Source organism: Juglans regia, chromosome 9 (genome assembly GCF_001411555.2).
Source record: "Juglans regia cultivar Chandler chromosome 9, Walnut 2.0, whole genome shotgun sequence".
In the NCBI taxonomy this organism is placed as follows: domain Eukaryota; kingdom Viridiplantae; phylum Streptophyta; class Magnoliopsida; order Fagales; family Juglandaceae; genus Juglans; species Juglans regia.
In genome coordinates, this window is record NC_049909.1 from 17,658,630 (window position 1) to 17,668,078 (window position 9,449).

Below are 9,449 nucleotides of genomic sequence, written 5' to 3' on the forward strand. Positions count from 1 at the left end.
ATAATATATTAGGCTATATAATAGTATTAATATTAGACTATTAGTATAGTTATATATTAGTATTAGTGATAAACTATATATTAGTATTAGTTATAAACTTTTAGTGATTTAGTATAACTATATTAATTATAAGTATAACTATAGTCTATATTAGACTATTAGTATTAGTTATAAACTTATATATTAGTATAGCTATGTAAATTATATTATATTAGACTATATAATATTATTAATATTAGATTATTAGTATTAATTATAAACTTATATATTAGTATAAATTATAATATATTAGACTATATAATAGTATTAATATTAGATTATTAGTATAGTTATATATTAGTATTAGTTATAAACTTATAGTGATTTAGTATAACTATATTAGTATAAGTATAACCATAGTCTATATTAGACTATTAGTATAGCTATATATTAGTATTAGTTATAAACTATATATTAGTATAGTTATATAATATATTGTATATGATCAATTAAATTTTCATTTTTAAGATTAAACTTTTATTTTATAATAACACTATCTTATATATAATTATATTAATAGCATATGATCAAATAAATTACAAATATTTATGTTTAAGATTAACATTTTATGTTATGATTTATAAATTATAATATGAAATTATTTCATATATAATATATAATTATATATGTTATATATAAAATTTTCACATATAAATTATACATTCTATATAAAACATATATATATATATAATATTTTGTATAATTTTAATTTTGTATAAAACTTATATATAAAATATTAATTTTTATATATATTTTTTTTATCAACTGGTCCTGTCCGGAAAATCCTAAAACCGGAACCAGACCAGTACTGGCCAGTTTGCACATTACAAGAACCGGTCCCGAACTGGACCGATTTTCCCATTTTAAATTATTGTAAGAAGACTTCAGTCAACTGTTATAGGTAATGTATGTGTATATTTTGCTCATATTTTATGTGTACCATAAATCGTATATCAAACAAATCTCTCCATGATCGTAATCCCTCTTTGAAATAAGAGATCTTAAAACTTTTCAGTTTTCACAATGAAGCCATACACATGGAATGATCTGAAATTGTGCCTGAAAAGCTTAGCATCTACCTAGTGACCAAGCAAAAACTGTATTTTTAAGTAGAGATGAGTAATTTTCATTGTGGACGTTGGATGCAGGACCATTTTAAGAAATTTTACATTTAATTTGAAGTATCCTATATATCAACATAGTGAAGAATATTATGAACGTGTAACAGTGTTACAAGTCTTTTCCTTGTTGGGTTATGTTGGCTTTACGAAATATGTTCCAGTTTGCGAGAATGATAGCTATTTTTATACCCTAAGTAGGCCGTAACACTACTACAATAGGAAGAACAATTGGCTTTAGGAAATACCTTTCCCCGAAACTAATAAGTCAACAACACCCGACAATATTAAAATAAAGAGAAATTCTATTTGCAGTCCTGAAGTGGGGACTGCATGTGCAGGCACATGCTTAAATGAGAGAAAATATTATTTTAGGAAGGATAATTTTGTAACTTTACAAAATTTTAAAGTTAAAATAGCCTAGGCCTGCACATGCAGTCCCCAAGTGAGGACTGTACCTAGCATTGCTCTAAAATAAAAGAAGTACTACGATAATCTCACGTACCGCATCAAAACACGTTAGTTTGTAAATTGAATTTTTTTTTTGTGTCTAAAGCTTTTCTCTTAAAATAAAGAGATCGTGTTGGTCTCTAGCAAGCAATACTTTCTTCCTGCCTTAATGGTTATAAGAGGGAACTGAACTGCACTAGTCTTTTAATTGTGTCTATTTCAAAATAGAGATGAGACAACACTGAACAGATTAGCAATTTGCTGCTAAAACATTGCTGTTTGTGCCTCACGTGTCTGAAGGTAAGACAAGAAAACGGTGATTCGGATCCAAGTCAAAAAAAAAATGGGCAAGAATCTCCAGATGCTCATGTTCCTCCTACTTTGCCTTTGTCTCTTCTTTTTGGTGTTTGTTTCTTATGTAAGGGGAAGATCACCTCCACTTTCTCCCACTTAAACCTTTGATCAGTTTCCTTTTAGAAAATAGTATTTTAAAAGAAAAGTAGAGAAAATACTTTAATATATAGACGTCTTGGCATTTGTTTTTCTCATGGATTGATTACAAGAACAGTAATCAAAGCAAGGGACAGCCTTTCCTATTAAATTATAAAACCCAAAAAAAAAAAAAAAAAAAAAACATAAATACAACTCTTGTCCCCATGCAGGGCTGAAAGGTTCCTTGTGAAGGCATGCTTTTGTCTGTGTATTTAATGTTATTTGATTGATACGTAAAATATTTTATTGAGGTTGCATGAACGAGGCCATCTCACTTTCTCATGCAATTGGTACACCATATCACGGTGAGGAATGTGCCGTATGCGTCTACCAATGTCTTATTTTCTCCCAATTTTGAAAAGCCATATAGTTTTTTCTTGCTAGGTTTATCGATAAGTCGTTAAAGTCCTTTAGAACATATGGTATAAGGCTTAAAAGTGTTTTTGGTGCATAATTACCAAATAATAAACATCTTTTTTATAATACAGTTTTACTAAAATCTCTATTAAAAAAAATAAAAAAGAGACCAACATTAACTTGGAAAACTTGCATAAAGATATATAATTCCCTTTGCCAGGAAACCACGGACTTTTAAATTAAGGGGTAAGTTTTTTTTATATATAGCTTTTTTCATACAAAATGAATGGTGAATTTTTTCACTGAATAGATATTGAACTTCAAAATATAATAAAGCCAATATTTTGTAGATATAATTAAGAAGAATAATTCTATGCATCAGTTATTATTTACTTTCACATTTTATATCTATATATTTTTTTCATAAGGTGTGGAGTGTACGATAGTGAATAGTGACTTATGCATATAATTTGTCAACTAAAAAAAAATTATATAATCAATCCGAAACTTTCACAACAACATAATCTTAATATTTACATTGATTTCGAAATGAGTAATATTACTCATTATCTTAACTTCCATCATCTTATGATGTGACAATAAATGATTAGAAATTATTTATTATATTTCACTTATAAATTTATTATTTAATGTTACATCATGAGATGATGAGAGAATGATAAGAGTTGATACTCATTATTTTAATTTTTATCATCCTTTCATCAATTTATAATATGATAATAAATTATTAAAAATTATTTATTATATTTTATTTATAAATTTATTATTTAATATCACATCGTAAGTTATCGAGAGAATAATAAGCGTTAGAATGATGAACAAAGTTTTTCTTTCGAAATTACTCAAGGGTTATGTATTTCTAGGTTTCTGACATGTTTTTCCAAAGTTCAAATGGGGAGGGATTGGGCTGTGGACACGTGGCATCCATAGACAGGCAGACAAGTGGGGACCCCGGAGCCGTCAGATGTAAAAAATCTGATACAACCAAGTTTGGTTAGGCATCAGCATCTGATGCATGATGGGGTCCCCATCATAAAGATTTCACAAAGTCAAAATATAAATCATATGACCCCATGAAACAACCACCATCCATCATCAGAACTCATAAGCTCACTTATCCCAGTGGCCCACAGTGGAGAGTAAGATCACTCGCCTCTATCCACGGCCCAATGAGGAGGAGACAAAACGACAACTAGGAGCACTGAGGTAGAGCAATTGGGAAGATCTGGGCCCCCACACTGGTTTGATTTTGAGCACTTGGAGGCACCCGATGAAGGAGTCCAGCGCGTGGGGCCTACCTCCACAAAATCTGACGAGATAAGGTTACACAGACGTTGATGCATGGGTCATGGTGGTGGGGTTGCGAAGAAAGAGCCCCTCCCTCCCCCCCCCGCCCTTGTAGAAATAATTTATTTATTTATTTAATTTTAGATTTTAGAATGAACAATCAAATCAATGATTGGCATTTTGAAGAAAATAGTATCTTCAATGCAATTTGGGCATTGCATGATTTGACTGATATTGGGCACTGATTAGACCCATCAGATTAATGCCCAAACTAGAGTATTTTTGGGGATTTTGTTTTTTGTTGTTTTTAGTATTTGGCAATAACAATAACATTGCTAGGGAAAGAATCATATTATTTTGATTGGTTTTTAATTTTGTTATTTGATTAAGGTCAATTCAATTTTATATTTATTTTTTCTTTTCAAATCGTAATAAATATTGTTCATGTTTGATAGTTACAAGTAAAAATATAAGATATATGATTTAGGTATAAAAATTTATATACAAGTAAACTTATAAATTGACGTGATGATGAATAAAAGAAATATCGTAATCTATGAGAGCCGATTGATCATGCTAATGAAAAGTTCCTCCGATACTCAAATCGATTGTTGAAGAGGGTAAATGCGATGGCATTGGGACCTCGCCGGAAAGAGATGGCGATACAAAGTGGGTGGCAACAAGTGGTTTATTTTGCTTGTGTTCTCGTAAGCTTATGATGTTTTGTCTTCATTGTTTGTCTTTGAATTTCTTCATCATCAAGGTGACACGTAAGTTTCATAAAGTATTTTAGTTGCATGCGTCGTTGGCCAAGTTTAGGAAAAGTTGTTAGGTATTTTTAGATTACACGTAACTTAATACTCCCATCCTTTCGCAATATGTCATATAATTATAATTATTTATATAATTATTGATTTTAATTAATATGACGCTGGCCATAGAATGAAAATATCATAATTCGAAAATATTTAATAATTACTCGAATTTTAGAAGCATTATAAATATACATATAAAATTACAATGCTTATTTAGTTTTTTTTTTTATTATTTAGAAAAAGAAATTATTTTTTTTCTAAATTCTGAATATATATTGCAAACCTTATGAATAGAAACACTACTTTTACGTATAAGTGAGTATGATGAACACATCATTTATAACATATTTGAAGAAATTAATGGGTCTAACTCATTTCATAAAATCGGTTGTATAAGAGATGATTGCTCATTGCTTATAAACATGTCCAAGACTTTGTCCAAAGCTAATGTGGGATTATTTCTCAACACCCTTCCTCACTTGCAGGCCAGTATTTTTTCTGGTTATTGTCATGAGATAAGTAGTGTGGATCCCTATTCGTCCTGTAGCAGACTCTGATACTATGAAGAAATTAATGAACCTAACTCATCTCATAAAATCGATTGTACAAGAGATGATTGCTCATTAATTTCTTATAAACATGTCTAAGATCTTGTCCATAATCAATGTGGAATTATTTCTCAACAATATCAATATTTAATTTATAAGATATTTAAATTTTATAAGATATTTAAATTATAAAATTTTTTTTACAAATCAAATTTTGTCACGTAATGTTTGTTTTATACACCGATTTATAAATAGAATCTTCCGAACAAAAAACATGTAGCAATCGAAGTCCTTAATAGCAACATATCATGATATTTTTTTCTCGGCCGTTGGATTAAAGTAATGGAGAATAAGATAGGAGGTATGTGATTTGGCTAATGATGCCTATATATGGACGTACTCCATGGGCAATGAAAATCGCATGCTCTCACACTCTTCTTCATAGACCCAACGTCGGTGGCTCCACACAGAGAACACAACCTTTATAAGTTTGACTCTAGCTTACATTTTGCATTTAAAGTGTGAGTGAATGTAAAGCAAACTTACACCATATTGCATACCATTTTAGATTTTTTTAGAGTTTTTGTTCGAAACATAAGACCTATAATAAAAAAGATGAGAACTATTACAGATATAAAAAGATTGGATAAAAGTAAATCTATAAATTAATATGATTTTATAACATCTATTATATTTATTTTATAATAAAAGTAATTTTACAATCCAACGCACCACATCAAGTTATGTCAGTTTGTGACTTTATTTTTATATAAGACCACTAGTAGTGAGCTCAACAAAGCTAAAATTTGGCCAAGGTTTAGCTAAGGTGCACAATAACCTACTGTAATGGACTCAAAAAATGAATAGTGATGATAGCGTAAGGTTATTTGGCTGGCCAAATCTTGAGCTGACTAAATATTATTCTCGTTATAAAATCTATATTACTGCTACTTTGGTCTCCTGCGTAAGTGAAATGTGAAAAATGTAAAAAAGATGAAGAAGATGCTTTCCTCTTTTTGAAACTCCAGCACGCAGTTGCAACGCTTGTAAAAAAAAAGTTTGAAAAAAATATGAAATTGGATTTAATATGTTAATGTAAATCGTGATTTAGAAAAAGTTTGAAAAATATATCAATTAAAATAATATGACCTTGTAAAAAAATCGTTAGAAAATTATATTTGTCATGAATAATTTGCACATTAGAAAATTAATGTGTAGTTTTTTAATAACGAACAAATATTTAAAGTACAATTAGAATTAAAAAAAAATGAAAAGTTTAAAATCAATATTATAATATAATAATGATAAATTTGTTGAGTTTGATATTTTATGTTGTTAAAAAGTGACTAGTTAATTTTGTAAAAGTAAATTTTTTAATCAAATTTTGGTCGAAGCTTGTTGAATCCACTACTGGTGCTCTAATACTTATGTGGCTAAAATATTTCTCAAAAAATATATAAGATATAAAATGAATTTTACGACATTTATTGCTATCTAATAAATATTGTAAACCTTAGGACTCGAGTAGGAATCTTAGATTACTCAATCTGATCTTAGACTATTGTTTATTGTTTTCCACTATTATTGTCCTTGAGATTCTTTTCCATTCAAAAATATTTTATTATAGACATTTGCATTATGAGAAATGCTAGATACATTTTGAAAATGTGTAAGTTTTACTCTATCTAAAAAAGTAAGATTTATTATAATACGCGAATCTTAAATTTTTTTATTTTTTTTTTAATTTTTTCACCTAAATCTTAGATTTTGAAAGTGGGTAAGTTATATATTTTTTCATGTGAATATTAAAATTTTTTTATTTTTTTAATAGTAATACGCAAGACTTGCACATTTTAAGATTGTATAAATAATTTGTCTTTGTTTATATTGGTTCATAAATATATTATTTATTAGGAGATCTAGTAAAACTAAAACGAAATTCAAAATACATTATTATGAATAATGTATATATTTAAAGCATCAATAAATGAATTGGTAGATAAATATTTTCCTAGGAAATTACTATCAAAGGTATTATTAAGTTGGGATGGGAAGTACCATATGGTAGGCTTGCGATGGTATTATTATTGTACCTATACAGGAATAATATTTGTAAATTTAAGATGTCTAAGTAGTGCGCATTTTCTTTAAAAAAAAAAATTAAATTTGAAATTCGTATAAAAATTTATTTTTTTAATAATAAATTATACTTTAAAAAATATATATATGAAACATACCTACCTTAAATCTACAACTAACGTTATAAAGTATTCAAAGGGAGAATGAAATGACAACGAATAGCAACTATATAAATTGCCCAAATGTGCCCTTTTATTATTTTCAAGAAAAGACATATTTATCATATCTATATTATGAATAAAACTACTTTGCCTCTCCTCTTTGGCCAATCTATTTTATCACTGATCAAATTATTTATTTATTTTTTACTTAGTGATTAAAGAAATAATTTTAAATATATTGATATATTTTTTTATTTTTTAAAAATATTAAAAAATGTAAAAAAAAAACTATTGGGCAATACGTCTAGCAGTAAGAATGAAGTGGCAAAGTAGCCCTACTCTTATACTCTACATATATTTTTTATTTATCAGATGTGTAGAGTAAGAATGACGAGCATTATAAGTCTATTTAGATGCAGAGGTGAGAACACCTCACTTCAGCTTATCTAATTTTAATAATAATATCATTCATAAATTATCTCAATTCATCTTATTATTATCTAAACGGTTATAACTCTATTTTAAAAAAAAAAAAATCCGACTTTGATCAGCAGATGCCGATTTTGAACCTCTCTCTTATTTTATACTGTAGATATTTGCATCGCTTTCTTCTTTTCTTCCTCTTTTTGATCAACAACAGTTCATAGCATCATTATGTCTAACCGACATCTTAATCAATCAAGCATGAAATTGATGACTTCTTAGAAACCAAGCCAGAAACCAATGACATTTATTTATTAAAAATAAAAAAAAAACAAACCATTAGGAGGCTACTGATCATTCAGCTTGCAAAATTGTACAAAGTATAAACACTTCATTTATATATAGTATAACTCACATTGGAGAATTATCCCTGTATCTGAACTTGGAGACTCAAATTCAAGATAACACTATACTATCACTTAAAAATTAATTTAATACAAAAAGTATTACAGATATAAAAAAATTATATAAAAATAAATTCATAAATTAACGTAAATTTATATAATCCGTTAAAACTATTTGATATTAAAAATAAATTTATAATATATATAGCATATATTACTCATTTAATTTTGTATAATCACAGAGCATTTATCGTTTAATTTATCAATCACGTGAGAGCATTGGCATTGGACTCATCAAATGAGTCAAATCTTTAAAATTTGATGATTTTAGCTTTAAACTCCTGGCATTGGATTCATCATATGCTCAAATGTCAAGTTTTGAGCTACAGTAGATTTCTCTTCATCTTCAAATTTGAAGACTCACTATTCACACTCTATAACCATTATTTTATTTATTTAAATTAGTGTTTCCCAATTTTGAGCCACAATATATTTAAGTTGAGAAACAATAATTTAAATATCAAATTAAATTATTAATTAACATATAGTTAGTGTAATTGTAAAATATAAAAAAAATAAATTAAAATATTATTATTAATAAAATAATATTATATTATTATTTTGATGAATCCAATAGCTAATCCAATGTGGGGTTATAGATAGAGAAGTTTTAGATTTATGAAAAATATGTACTTTTCATCAAATTTTAAAGATGAAAATGATGAAGCCAATGCTAATGCTCTGAAGAATGTATCCTACTAGTCGGTTGTGATTAAGATATTTGAGTCAACATATTATATATATATTATAGAAATGATATTTATAATTGTAAGTGTGTAAGTATTGTACAGTTATTTTAAAAAAAATAAATAAATATAAAATTTATATAAAAAAAATTAATTTTTTAATAATAAATTTTATTTTTCTTTAAAATGATTGTACAATTTTTATGTATTTTATGATTATATATAATATTATTTTATATATATATATTCTTCCTTTAATGGGGTAAAAAGAAGAAGAGGAAAACAGGTGTCGCCAAAGGGCAGCGAGGTTTGGCTTTTTTATAAACAGGAGAGTAGACATAAAACTCAGAAACAGGCCAAAATAAAAATGTCTTGTAGGAGGACGAGACGGGGATATCAGATACAAAATTGACCTGCTTGTCTGTACTACTGACATACAATGAAGTCATGCACATAAATTTAACTCTTTTTTCTTTCTTTTGAAGCTGAGTTAAGGTTTTCCTTCTCTC